At 38.1% G+C, this 14,838-nt stretch overlaps 1 protein-coding gene across 1 annotated transcript in view; it reads left to right on the top strand.

The window, feature by feature from the left end:
• LOC135225212 (pentraxin fusion protein-like) overlaps positions 1–14,838 on the top strand; it is a 74,359-nt gene that overhangs the window by 1,214 nt on the left and 58,307 nt on the right. The gene's annotated exons all lie outside the window — the stretch shown is intronic.

Genomic DNA, 14,838 nt, shown 5'->3' with positions numbered 1-14,838 from the left:
ACCCAACAGACACAACATCCCCTCCCCAAAAGAGCAATTTGCTTGCTAACTATCCATTCACATGAATATGAACAACCAAAACAGCCAGCCTCTCTCTCTCTCTCTCTCTCTCTCTCTCTCTCTCTCTTATAAACGACCCTTGAGAACGTTGTCAAATTCAACTACCATAACTCCTCCATACTTCCTCCTCGTTACATTTGACAACGTGTCCTTACACTCACATCATCCACACTAAATCACCTTTCGCAACACCCTAGGATGCTTGGAGGCAAGCTCTCTGGATCTCGTTCAAGTCCCCTCATACACTCAGTCGCATCGCCATTCGCTTCTTCCAAACCACTTTCTTCCAGACCTACATTATCTCCCTTGCTACTGTCCTCCAAAATCCTATTCACTATCTCATCTACCCCTTCTAACTCTAGTCCTAATATCTCCCTTATTTCTGCTGCCAAACCACTCGGTTCATCCATACTTCTGTTAAACCCTTGCAAAGCTTCATCCATACCACCAACTCTTTCCTTACTACTTGGTTCCCTCCCAATGAAATCTCACTCACCCTTGTTAATTCAAACCCACACACTCTATATGTATCATTCATTCCCTCAATGTCATCCATATTACACGCCTTATCAACCGTTTGTACTCTAACACTAACACCCTTATCATGTAGTTCATGCTTCTCCCTTTCATTCCCTTTCCCTACACTCTTTCGCTTACTTCTATACTCAACCAATACCAACTGCCGATCTTCCAGACCCATTAGTTCACTGACACTCGGCTCATACGGATTCATTTTCAACCATTCATTCATCGCATTCCCCTGAACATACTGCGGTACATCTTTCCACCTACGCAGCTGACTATAATGTGCCCTTACTTCATCCATACTTCCATCTACTCACAATTTCCTCAAAACATAACATAACTCACTTCACTCGGTCCCACTTCTAAAATCTCCTATGGCCCCTTAAATTTCTCCCTTACCTTATTCACATTCATTCTTTATCTCTTAATTACCTCTTTCAATACTTTATATCCAACCTTAAAACTTTCAAACCTTACTTGCTTTCTTCCACAAATCCCGATCACTCTCAGACAAGCCCAATCGCAGCCTAACAATTTCCTCAAAGTTTAACACATACTTGGAAGGAGACATACCTATACTCTTCTGCAGTGTGGAGTTGTATACCCACACTGTACGCCATACATACATATTCCAATCATTGTCACATTTACTCATCATTTGTAAAATCTCCGTCATCGTTCTCACAGTCCTTACAGCCAAACCATTCGCATTGAGCATAAATACACATTTCTTCAAACTCCCACCCCACAAACTCAGATCCATTATTGCTCAACATTCTCGCAGGCTTACACACACGCATTGATAACATCACTTGACCTACCATTTGTGCAACAGTTTCATTCTGTTTGTCCTTGATGGCGACCATGTGAGCAAATTTACTCATGTGATCCACCATCACTATAATTTCCATGTGTCCTCTCACAGTCCTCGGCAACAAATCACAATCAACCACAAACATCTCAAACAGCTCTTTCATCTGCAATCGCACACAGGCAGACTCGCATTCACACTCTGATATTTTCCCTTCTGGCAGTCCTCACAAATTTTGCTCAATCCAGGTGCATACAATCTCTCCCTTATATATTCCCACAACTTATTCTAACCCATATGCCCAAAACGATCATGCACCAACAGACACGTGCTCACAGCTGAATCAACAAAAAACACGAGCACATACACTTCTCTGCCATGCATCATCTCCTGATGCAAAAAATATACTATATTTTTACACACTACAGACCGCTAAGCAACCTTCTTATACACACACAACTCACAGGGCCAATCTTCCACACGCACACCTCCCAAAATACATTGTTGCAACATACTGATCTTCATGCACTCATCTTGCATTTGTTCAATCTCCTCCTCATTCAACAAATCATTCTTACTTCTAGCAATATCAATCATATCCACAAAATTCGCTATGAACACACCATTATCTTGGATCGTAGTTATTTTCCTACCCCTCCTTCTATGAATTCTGTTCTCTATATCTATACTTACATCATGCATCCTCAAAAAATCTATTCCTATCAAAAAACAGGCTGGCTTATCATTATCTCCCATATCTATAAAGCTATGCATTACTTCCAAACACCCTAACCTAACCTTCAACTGTACCTCCACCCATACCAAAACACTTCCTTGCCCCAACCCATGTATTCTCACACTTGTAGACCATCTTTTCACTTCCCAGTCGCACCTCTCAAGTTCACTTTCTACTGAATCACTTACTAAGGAAACTTGCGCCCCCGCATCAATCAACCTATAATGCGCACTATCATTTACTTTAACAAATGTCACCATTTTCCCTTGCCTCCTATCCATACACACATTCACTGCCACATCCAGCTGGTTACTGACATTACAATCGTCCTCACCACATTCATCCTCAGTTACCTCCCCACTTACGTACTTCAGAGTCAAATCCCTTTCATAATCCTCTTTTCTAACCAACCAATTACAACCATTTTCCCCACACTGAATCCTCAAAACTCCACACTCACTATTTACTTTCAACCTCCTTCAGTACTCAACTGGTCTGTTCCATCCATTATACAAAACCACTTTTTTTCTAAACAACTCTGCTACTGTCAACAACAAATACACCAACATCTTCTCAGCTCCCATACCCTGCTCCTCCGTATACGCCCTTTCCTTCTGTACTACTACATTCATCAATTTTGCACGCAGCTCATTTATACTCTCAGGCACTCCCTCAACCAAACCCTTATTCTCCAAATCTTTTAATGCCAAAAACAAACACTCACAAACTCTGTCATCTCCCACAAATCTCTTTTACAAATAACCCCTCAGGCACTTTATCTGGGTCCCAGTCACTCTCCACAGGATTGTCACCCTCACCATGGATTCTTGACATCATGTCAGCAATTACATTTTTACTCCCCTATATATACTCTAACTTAAAATCAAACTCACTCAGATCTTTAATCTTCCTTGCGATCCTAGCATTCACACTCTCTTTCTTAATCATATACACTAATGACCGATGGTCCATCCATATAGCAAACTTCACCCCATACAAAATTACTTTCAATGCTTTCACACAAAACCTTATCGCAGCAAGCTCTTTCTCAACCACGGAATACTTCTGTTCTGCTTTATTAAAAGCTTTACTCACATATGCAATTAGTCCCACTTGATCCTCCCCATTCACTTCTTGCATTTGCACTAAACATCCTCCCATACTAAACTTACTCGCATCAGTATACAACTCAAGCATACTCACATCTTCACTATAGTCTGGGAAAGCCAAGGTGACATCTCTAGCAGCCTCCTCTTTCAATCTCTCAAATGCTTCCACCATTTGCTTATCCCACTTCAGTTTAACACGATTTTTCTTCCCTGTCCATTCAGCTAACGGTTTCCCTATACCCGAACAATTCCTGACAAACTTCCTCCCAAACTCAATCAGACCAAAAAAACTGCTTTAACTCATGCACGGTCTGGGGACATGGAAATTCCTTTACCTTTCGCATGAACTTTTCACTCTTCCTTACACCACTTGCATTCACCACGTGACCAAGAAATTCACCTCCCCAGCAAACCACATACATTTCTCAAGCTTCACTTTCACTCCAACCTTTTCTGAGCATTCTAACACCCTTTCAAGCAATTTCATATTCTCTTCAACAGACTCACTCGTAATCAAAATATCATCTATAACTCAAAACCGGCCAAAGCTACATTCATTGCCCTTTGGAAGGCAGCAGGTGTGTTAGCCAAACCAAAGCTCAATTGCTTAAATTAATAATGACAACTGTCACTTGAGAAAGCTGTAACAGGCCTGCTCCCCTCACCAAATCCAACTCCATGAATACTCTCATCCCATGCAACTTATACACACAATCGGACACCACAGTCATTGGAAAACGCTCCTTCACAGTCACTTCATTTACCCATCTATTATCCATGCACATCCTCAGACTTCCATCTGGCTTACATACCAGGACTATGGGACTATTCCAGGCACTCTCACTCATCTCGATCATTCCCATTCTCTCAAGTTCCTCACATTGCTCCTCAATCTCTCTGGTAATAGGCGGGGAAAAGTCTCGAGGACGTTCATGCATGGGGGGGTATTGTCATCCAAAACTATCTTGAATTCTGGAAGCTTAGCTCCCAAAATCCTCGGCACCATGACTCAACACACCCCGCCTATCCCACAACATCTGCATCAACTGTTCCCTTCATTGTCACTAATATTTTCATCAACCTAAACTCTTTCTTTTTACTCATCATAATTCCCATCACCACCTTTTTTCATGGTACCTGTCATCACTTACCGTACCTTGACATATCTTTTGTCATCAGCATTCACTAATGTATACAACAACCCCACACAATCACCTTCATGTATACCCCGCTCTCTCTTTTTTCTAACTCTTGGCAATGAAGCTACAAACACCCGAGGATTCTCCATATCCAAAACCCCATTGTATACATGCACACTTGCTCTTACCAACTTGATCACATCCACACTCTCAACTATGTATTCACATTTGTCACCATTGGCAATCCCGAGGCTATCCAGCCAAACAACCTTCACACTAACAACTTCTCCGACCTCACATGGCACTTTCACCCTCTCTTTTGCAACCAACGGCACTCCTTTCCATGACTTACTGTCTACACTTCCATCCTTATCCAAATAAAACTCTCCATGTACATTCCCTTTCATACGCAACTCAATTATATTCATATTCGGACAGACCACCATCCCGCACCTCTTCAAGAACTTATACCCTATCAACATATTGTACTTATCCTTCATCCCTTCAACTGCACAAAAATCACTCTCATCCATTACTACCTCGTCAATTTATTTTCTCACATATCCCCACTACAGGCATACATTAACTCCCTGTTCTTTGAACCTTCCCTTTACAATTCTTAATTTCACACTCACTCCGTAACTTGTCGCATCCATTCTTAAAAAGAACATTTACACTGCACCCAGTATCAATCAAAGCAACCAAACATATCCCCTTGCAATTCACTTGCATGCTCATACATTCATGTGCTCTACTACCAAACCCTTTCTCATGCCGCAATCTTTCACGCACATGCAGCACTCTCACTGTTCGCACACCAGAGGACCCACCCAACTGAATCTCCTCTTTAACATGTTTCCCGAACTGTTAGCTTGCTTCACTCCCTTTTGTCTACACACATTTGCCACATGACCTTCCATTCCACATTCAACATGTCTGGCATGCGGTTCTTTACACATCCTAGCATAATGCCTGTTCTTTCCACAGTTACCGCAAACCACATTCACATGGTACCCCGACATCCACTCGCTATGTGCCCTACCTGTCCACACCTGTAACACATAATATCCCTATCTTTCTTACACTCGCTCACTAAATGGTCCGTTTGCCCACACTCTAAGCACGCTCCTCACGCCCACCGATATTCATTCTTCTTGTGTCCTGGCTTACCGCATCTGTTACATTGCTGCTCTCGTTCACGACTAACTGATCCTACTCTTCCAACGCTTGGACTCCAATCTCTCTTGGGTTTTACTATACTTACATTACTTGCTCTAACACTCCTATCAACCATTCGCTCTGCTATTTGCCTCGGCCCTTCTAAAACTGCTTCCCTATAGCTCTTAAACTCTAGTATACCCTCAGCTACTTCGGTCCTAACACTAACACTTCTACTCTCTTTCGTACACCTATCATAATCCTCTACTATTTCTAAAATGTTGTTCCACATCAACCTTTCATTAGTCCATTTCATTTTCTCCTTACGTTTTAGATTCATAAACTCGTATACGCTTTCTGGTCCAGTCGCCAACAACTTTCGCACTAACTCCTTACACTCATTTATCCCTTCGTCCCCAAACTTTTTCCTAGCTAATGTTTCCAACCTGCACACATGCATTGACAACGACTCACCAACATTCATTCTTGGCTCTTCAAAATCATGCTTTCTCCTATATCTAATGCTACTCTTTATCCTCTTTGCATGTTCCACAATCCTGGCTTTCACACTCATACAGCACATTCCCTACACTCATCATTACACCATACATACTCAACAAAAATCCTGTCAAGAAGTTACTTCATTTTCTTGCCCAAACTCTCCTATTATCTCCATACTTAGCCACAAAATACTTCTCATATTCCTTAAAAAAGTCCCCTATATCCCTAATACCATATTACTCATACTTTTCACATCAGGGTACCTCTCTCACATACACTGCCTTTCGCACTTCCTGCTCACTCTTACTCTCACTTTTGCTACTTTTATTCTGAGCTTTCTTACCCTCTTTTGAATACAAGAATCTACTCCATACTCACATCCTTGCTTATAGTCATACCCTTCTTACCCCTCTTCTTCCTACTTACTAATTCCCACTTACCACTATCTAAATCACTCTCATCCTGCACTCTACTCTCAACTCTATTCTTATCTTCATTCATTCTCTTCTAATCTTGCCCACCATCCTTACTAATCTTCTTCCCTTTTTACCACTTTCCTTACTCTCAACTCCCTTCTACTCTGATCTATCCCTATTCTGTACCTTCGCTTTCTTCTCCTCATTTGCCACAACCATAAAACTTTCCTAACTCACATTTACATCCACTTATTCTTTCACTTTCTTAATTGCTCCTGGCCCGTCACAAGACCCAGTAGGCCTGCCTCCTACAGCTCCCTCCCAAAAAACCTTTTCATCATTTCCTTCATCATCTCTTGCGCATCACTCATCATCGATCCCAATTTTTTGTCCACCCTTTCATTCTTCTTTATTTCCACATTCGCACTCCTTAGCATTCCTCTCATTTCCTTTAACTCGCTCTTCAGCTCCTCACACTGTAGCCTTAACCTCTCATTCTCTACTTCCAATCGTCCTCTCACTTCTCTCTCCAACCTCAACTCCTCCTTCAGCCTCTCCACTTCAATTAAACCTTCCATACTCATTTTCCTCCACCAATCACACAACCCACCACACCAACCGTCCTGCAGCTGCCCAACCAGTAGCCCCACGTTGGGTGCCAATAAATAATATGGCAGGATCACAAACTAAAAAAGACAAAAAAACTCAAAACAAACATACTTACCAACTACTTGACACACTCAGGGTGAGGAGCGGCACTGTCTGCTGGATACGGCCAACGTAACATAATACACAAACAACCAAACAAGGGCAACAACCACAACAGAAGACCACTGCACAAACAATCACCAACAACACAAAAAACAATATGACAAGCCAATACACAAACCCACTAACAACATCAAGAAATCACAACAGCTCACCAACAATAACCCTCAACAACTCACAACTACAACAACTCATATATAACTCAATAGAAAATCACAAGCACAACAAATCTAACAACACAGGCACAACAAATCTAAGCAAACAATATAAAACTTAACAACAAATCAATAACACACGATTTAACTGACCATCTATAATATTTAAGACTGCAGCCAAAAAACTGACTCTCCACCACAGGTTCTGACCACAGACTGACTCACAATACAGACCAGACTTGCGACCGACCCAACAGACACAACACCCCCTCCCCAAACGAGCAATTTGCTTGTTAACTATCCATCCACACGAACACAAACAAACTAACCAGCCAACAACGAAAACAGCCGGCCTCTCTCTCTCTCTCTCTCTCTCTCTCTCTCTCTTACAAGCGAACCTTGAGAACATTGTCAAATGCAACTATCATAACTCCTCCATAACGACTGATTAAACAATTTTCATTTCACAAAGACTGTTATGTCTTTTTTTCCTTTGCAAAGTTTACTTCAAATTCTAATTAAATTGCTTGATTTAGAGGAGTTCTTTTAATGTCATTTAAATGTGTCTTGTGTGATTTTAGTCTACATGTTACAGTCTTATTTCTTTTTCATGAAATAAGGCTTTAGTTATCTACTAAGACCAAAGTTGCATTATACATACGAATAATCAGGAGAAATTTCCTTCTCTTTTATTTCCAACATTCCACTTGGAGTGAAACAACACCAGTTTTTCCGACAATTATTCATACAATCACATGAAGACAAAACAGAAGTAAATGTAAGGTTGGGATGACTTACCTTAAATCACTGCTGCCAAATGTGTTTTTACCAGGAGCCATGTCGTGAAGCATTTCTGGACTTGGCATACCGAAGTTCGCTGGGAGGTTGCCATAAGGGATCTGACTTGCTGATCCTCGCCTCAAGCACCCACATCCTAATAGAAAAACTAAGAGGATAATTTACTCAATATTCAATTTATCATAGAGAGTGGCAATTTTCCTTAGTTATGTCCTGTTTAGTTTTTACTATCCATATTTCTAAAAGAATTGTGGAAAATCCTTCAATTAGAGGACTGATTCCTTACATTAATACCATACTGACATTTTTCATAATCTAAGGACAGCAAATCCTTGGACTGATGGCATTGTATCTTCTGAGGTGATCTTTCTTCAAGAAAGTCATCGAAACAGTTATTATTTCTATAGAAGTCATTAAAAATTTCTAGGTTTCATCCACAGAACATAACCGGAAATACTTCTTACAAGTTATTTCTCAGCACTTCTACTGGCATTGAAGTTTTGTTATGCCATCACAAGGGAAGGTTGCATCTAGGGTTTCCAAATATTCTTTTATGGCTTAGATGCTATGATTCTAAAGTTGACCTCACAAGATAAATCTGAGAACATGGGAAACAGGAACGACGGCAGACATTGCCCCTGTTAGGAGAGTCATGGGCATGAGACAGCAATTCAAAGCCATAGTTGGCAAGTTAAGCCATACTTGCCAAATGTACTTCGAGGTAGCATAAAGGTGTTGATCAAAGCAACAGCACTACAGTGGCACGAGAGTCCTCTTCGGCTCTTCTTGTTTGCTTGATCCGGCTGCCACAGTTTTAATGATACCATTCCAGTCTCCAATGATGATCTGACCCTTTTCCCAGCAATCTATCTGGATCACACTCAGAATCCTAATTGAAGGAGGCCATCACTTTGACAAATGATACCATATACTTCAGTTGTAGAGTCAATTAACTCATGCTTAGAGCACTGAACAGGTCTCATTCTGGGTTACAAGTTCCCTTTAGAAACTGTCTGTATCAACATAGAAAGGAGGCATAAATGTTTTGGAAGTTGCCTGTCAGCTTCTGTTCTAACACCAGCATCTATGGTACAGTTATGCTCAGAGCTGCATAGGATTTCGTTCAAAATTCAGTAACTGGCAACCTAACAAGCTCCCTAACTATCTATTATTTCTGCAAAAAAAAAAAAACCATTATTGCATTCAATAAAACCATATGTTTCATGGGTAAAATCGGTAATATATTTCACAACTGGTAGAAAATATCACGTGTAGCCAAATTTCAGCAAAACAGTTACGAAACATTTTCAGAACTCGTTCCCTCATCGCTGATGAATTTGACAAGTTAAAACAAAATTGTCGAAACATTGACATGGTTTCCAATGCAACCATAAAATTTTGAAGAAGAACTTTTAAGAAAATAATATTTTAAGCCAGTTAAAAAACGAGTGTTCCATAGGCCTTGACATTAATACTAATAGATACTTCGATTAATAGTACCTTCTCCATGTAATTAAAATCACCATCATCTTTTATTCCTCCAAGAACAGGTAATCTCTGCAAATAAATTTTTAAGTGACAAAGATTACCTCTCCTAAGGCTTAAATTATTTTTATAGGCCTATAAATAACTTTGCACCATAAAGGCAGCTTCAGCACAGCCTAAAACTTCAGCATTTAAAGAAATCTTGTTTTAATTTAATATTCCTATTTTGAAAATCTTATGACTATTGAGCTAGAGGTAGTTACGTTGACCAACCGGAGGATCATACTAAGCGCAAGAGCCTCAGTCGCGTGGTTGGTATGGTGTTGGCACCCCACCTCGGTGGTCGCGAGTTCGATTCTCGGCAATTTCATTGAGGAGTGAGAGATGTGTATTTCTGGTGATAGAAGTTCACTCTCGACGTGGTTCGGAAGTCAGGTAAAGCCGTTGGTCCCGTTGCTGAATAACCGCTGTTTCCATGCAACGTAAAAACACCATAGAAACAAACATCATAGGCGTACTGACATTGACGGTACTGCTAACCTTATCACACCGTTCTTTGAGCTAAGGAAAAGAGTGCTAGATGTGAGTTTACAAACTTTTCGACATGTATGACATTAGAATTAAAAAAAAAAAGTTTAACACTAGTTGGAAACGTTATGTTGAGTCTGAGATTCTAGACGATATAAAACGTATCATGTCGCCTCAAATTTGAACATAGCTGTACACGTAGATGTCAGTCAATACAGTGCACATAGAAAACTGGAACTTCATTGTTGAACATTGATGTCTGTCATCCAAAACCATCCAAAAGGAAGGTCTCGCCATATTTGTTGACGATTGATGTTTATGGATCAGTCAACTCGAAACCATATTCTTTGGTGTGTCTGCCTTTCTTGCATTCAGTACCTCCCTTTTATTAGTGAGATGTGAAGGGAAGTCGTTCCAAAATGTCTTAAAGATGTCTTATTGTATTTCCTTGGGAGTCAATAAACTCTTTTGCATATAAGTGAACTTTCATTTTGTCCATTTTGATGATTTTCTTGTACCACCTGAACTTCAAAGAGTTACACGCAGTGTAAAAAAAAGTAAGCAATTAAGCTCCTGAGTACGTAAAGGTGAGTTTCTCTCTTAATTAGCATAATTTCGTCTGATGGGAAAAGACTATTAGCAGGAAGTATGAATTTGGTTCTGAATAAAATGAAAAACTTTTTATTTATCTTGGCCATGGATGTCTGTGAAAGTGAGTTGATGTTTCATTAAGAACAGGTAGGTTGTTAGAAGGTACAAGCATTCTTTCAAAAGCTAGTTTAACCTGAGACATATTTCACTGACGAGCCCATGTTTCAGTGTTTTACTGATTTTAAAAGCGACATTAACACCAAAATACTTTAGAAGATGGGGGTTATCTTTGTAATGTCTGGTTCTTTTCGATTTTGATACATAGACTATTTTGTTGCATCTAAATCACTGTTTAATACATTGTCAGGATATTTCAGTTTCTTAGCTGTATTCCGAATCTTATCTATTTCCTCATCTATATATTCTGGGCTACATACACGTAATGCTCTTAGAAACATAGATGTAAACACTGATTTTTTAACCTTGTTGTTTTGTCTCGAATAGAAGTGTACACAGGAAGAAATAGTGGGTATTCTGTAAACACTGTATTTAAACCCATTACTATTTCTTCGTATGAGGACATCCAAAAAGGATAGGCATCCGTCATTTTCCATTTGCATAGTAAATTCATTTGATGGTACTAAAGATTTTAAACCTAACAACAAAAAGTTATTTACATCTTCGTTCCCTGTATTTTTGTACATGTTAGTGAAAACAATCATGCTATTAACTGGGAAGGGGCAAAAGGGATTGTGTATTCTAATAACTTACTGGAAAGGAATATAATTGAATCTAGCTTTATCTAAGAAAGTTACAACCATGATATGAACATCAGTCAAGGGATGTATAAACTTGATCCTTTAATATCAAAAGAAATTTATAAATTGCTTAAATTCTAAGGTAGGAAGTAGAGATGTATGGAAATAGGACTATCATATTTGTAAACACAGTAAGGGTGCAGCAGTGTTAATGAGATTTCCAACACCGCCTCCCTGACACCTGTCAGGTGTGGACTTGTTGCCTCCTCCAGTGGGTACGTTTATCGGTAGTGTCCCTTGAGAGATTGTTGTAAATTTTAGCCAAATTAGTTTTGAGAGCCACTCCTACCTTGACACCCGCCTGTGGGTGGATCTGCAGTCTCAAACGGTTGCGTATGTTCGTCAGTACTGTCTGTGTAGTATATAATTATATTTGTGACTCCTAATACTATGTATCAGTCTTGCGTCAATGGTTCGGAAGTAAAGTCAAAACCGGTCAGGACCTACACCCCGTCTATTATTTTTCACCTGTGGATATGTGTGATAAATGAATCGTGTGCTAAAGTGATTCTAATATAGGCCAAAACTGACAAAGTTCTTGAGATGTCAGTTATTTATTTATTTATTGCAATAAGTCCAAAACGTACTAGAGAACACACAAGCCCCATTTCATTGTTGTGCTTTCTCAAGTCTAGAAAATATATATACATATACTAGTATACATACACACTCAATATATATATATATATATACATACATACATATATATATAATATATACATACACATACACACACACTCATATATATATCTATATATATATATATATATATATATATATATATATATATATATATATATATATTAGATTCACTTTAGCATGTGATTCATTTATCACATACATCCACAGGTGAAAAATAAGAGATGGGGTGTAGGTCCTGACCGGTTTCGACTTTACATTGTATACATACACACTCAATATATATATATATATATATATATATATAGATATATATTGTATACATATATATATATATATATATATATATATATATATATATTGAATCACTTTAGCACACGATTCATTTATCACACATATCCACAGGTGAAAAATAATAGACGGGGTGTAGGTCCTGACCGGTTTTGACTTTACTTCCGAACCATGACGCAAGACTGATACATAGTATTAGGAGTCACAAATATAATTATATACTACACAGACAGTACTGACGAACATACACAACCGTTTGAGATTGCAGATCCACCCAGAGGCGGGCGTCAAGGTAGTAGTGGCTCTCAAAACTAATTTGGCTAAAATTTACAACAATCTCTCAAGGGACACTACCGATAAACGTACCCACTGGAGGAGGCAACAAGTCCACACCTGACAGGTGTCAGGGAGGCGGTGTTGGAAATCTCATTAACACTGCTGCACCCTTATCGTGTTTACAAATATGATAGTCCTATTTCCATACATCTCTACTGCCTACCTTAGAATTTAAGCAATTTACAAATTTCTTGATATTAAAGGATCAAGCTTATACATCCCTTGACTGATGTTCATATCATGGTTGCAACTTTCTTAGATAAAGCTAGTTTAATAATATTCCTTTCCAGTACGTTATTAGAATACACAAACCTTTTGTCCCTTCCCAGTTAATAGCATGATTGTTTTCACTAACATGTACAAAAATACAGGAACGAAGATGTAAATAACTTTATTTTGTTAGTGGTTAAATCAATTAGTACCATCAATGAATTTACTATGCAAATGGAAAATGACGGATGCCTATCCTTTTTGGTGTCCTCATACGAAGAATAGTAATGGTTTTAAATACAGTGTTTACAGAATACCCACTATTTCTTCCTGTGTACACTTCTATTCGAGACAAAACAACAAGGTTAAAAAATCAGTGTTTACATCTATGTTTCTAAGAGCATTACGTGTATGTAGCCCAGAATATATAGATGAGGAAATAGATAAGATTCGGAATACAGCTAAGAAACTGAAATATCCTGACAATGTATTAAACAGTGATTTAGATGCACAAAATAGTCTATGTATCAAAGAAAATCGAAAAGAACCAGACATTACAAAGATAACCCCCATCTTCTAAAGTATTTTGGTGTTAATGTCGCTTTTAAAATCAGTAAAACACTGAAAACATGGGCTCGTCAGGTCCATCCACAGCCTCCACTCCCACCAAACAACACATGCCCTAATTTTGACAGAGTATGTGGTTCGAGAATTGGTCTCATCGGCCACATAAGAACCCATCAGTAACGACATCCCAGAGCATTCATACTGGAATCGAGTGATAACCATGATGATGATGATATATATATATATATATATATATATATATATATATATATATATATATATACATATATATATATATATATATACTGAGAACGTTATAAATTGGACATACCTGCTTCAAGTCTGCTGTTAAGAAGTGCCAGTTTTGCTCATTCATTAGACATCCGTCCTTAATGGAGTTCAGTATCACTTCGTTTCCTGAAGCAGAAGGAATATTCTTAACCACATTTTTACCCTGAAGCGCAGAAAACCACGACCAGTAACATGAAAAATGATCGAGCTTCAAGGGGAGTCAAACATAAAGACATTCTGGTCAGATGCAGATGGCATTCACATTTATTCAAGTATTGTCAAAGTGTATATATATTATATATATATATATATATAATATTATATTATATATATATATTATAATATATATATATATATATATATATAATATATATAAATATATATATATATATATATATATATATATATATTATATAGTTTTGTATATACTATATATATTATATATATATATATATGTAATGTATATTGTAAAAATTATATATATATATATATAATATATATATATCATATATATATATAGTTTGTATATACATATATTATATATATATATTAATAATCTATATATATATGTATTAATATAAATATATATATTATTATATATATATAATATACATATCTATTTATATATAATGCGTTTTTCAAAATGTTTACTTAAATAGGCTCAAAAATTACAAAGGAAGAAAGTGCACGAAGGAGCAGTATCATGAATTATCGGGTCATATCGGCAATATCTCAGGGTACAGTAAAAGTACTGGGTACCTCCGCATTTTATTCCTTTCTTGGTAGAAGCAAAAACACGGACAGACTCACACACACACACACGAAATAGTGTCGTCCGCTTATTCTTTATAGAGGAGTGGACGATATACCAGGGACAACCTTTTAGCATTTGTTCCTCATTAGAGC

This window comes from Macrobrachium nipponense, chromosome 13 (genome assembly GCF_015104395.2).
Source record: "Macrobrachium nipponense isolate FS-2020 chromosome 13, ASM1510439v2, whole genome shotgun sequence".
NCBI lineage: Eukaryota > Metazoa > Arthropoda > Malacostraca > Decapoda > Palaemonidae > Macrobrachium > Macrobrachium nipponense.
This window is presented reverse-complemented; position numbering and strand designations above follow the sequence as displayed.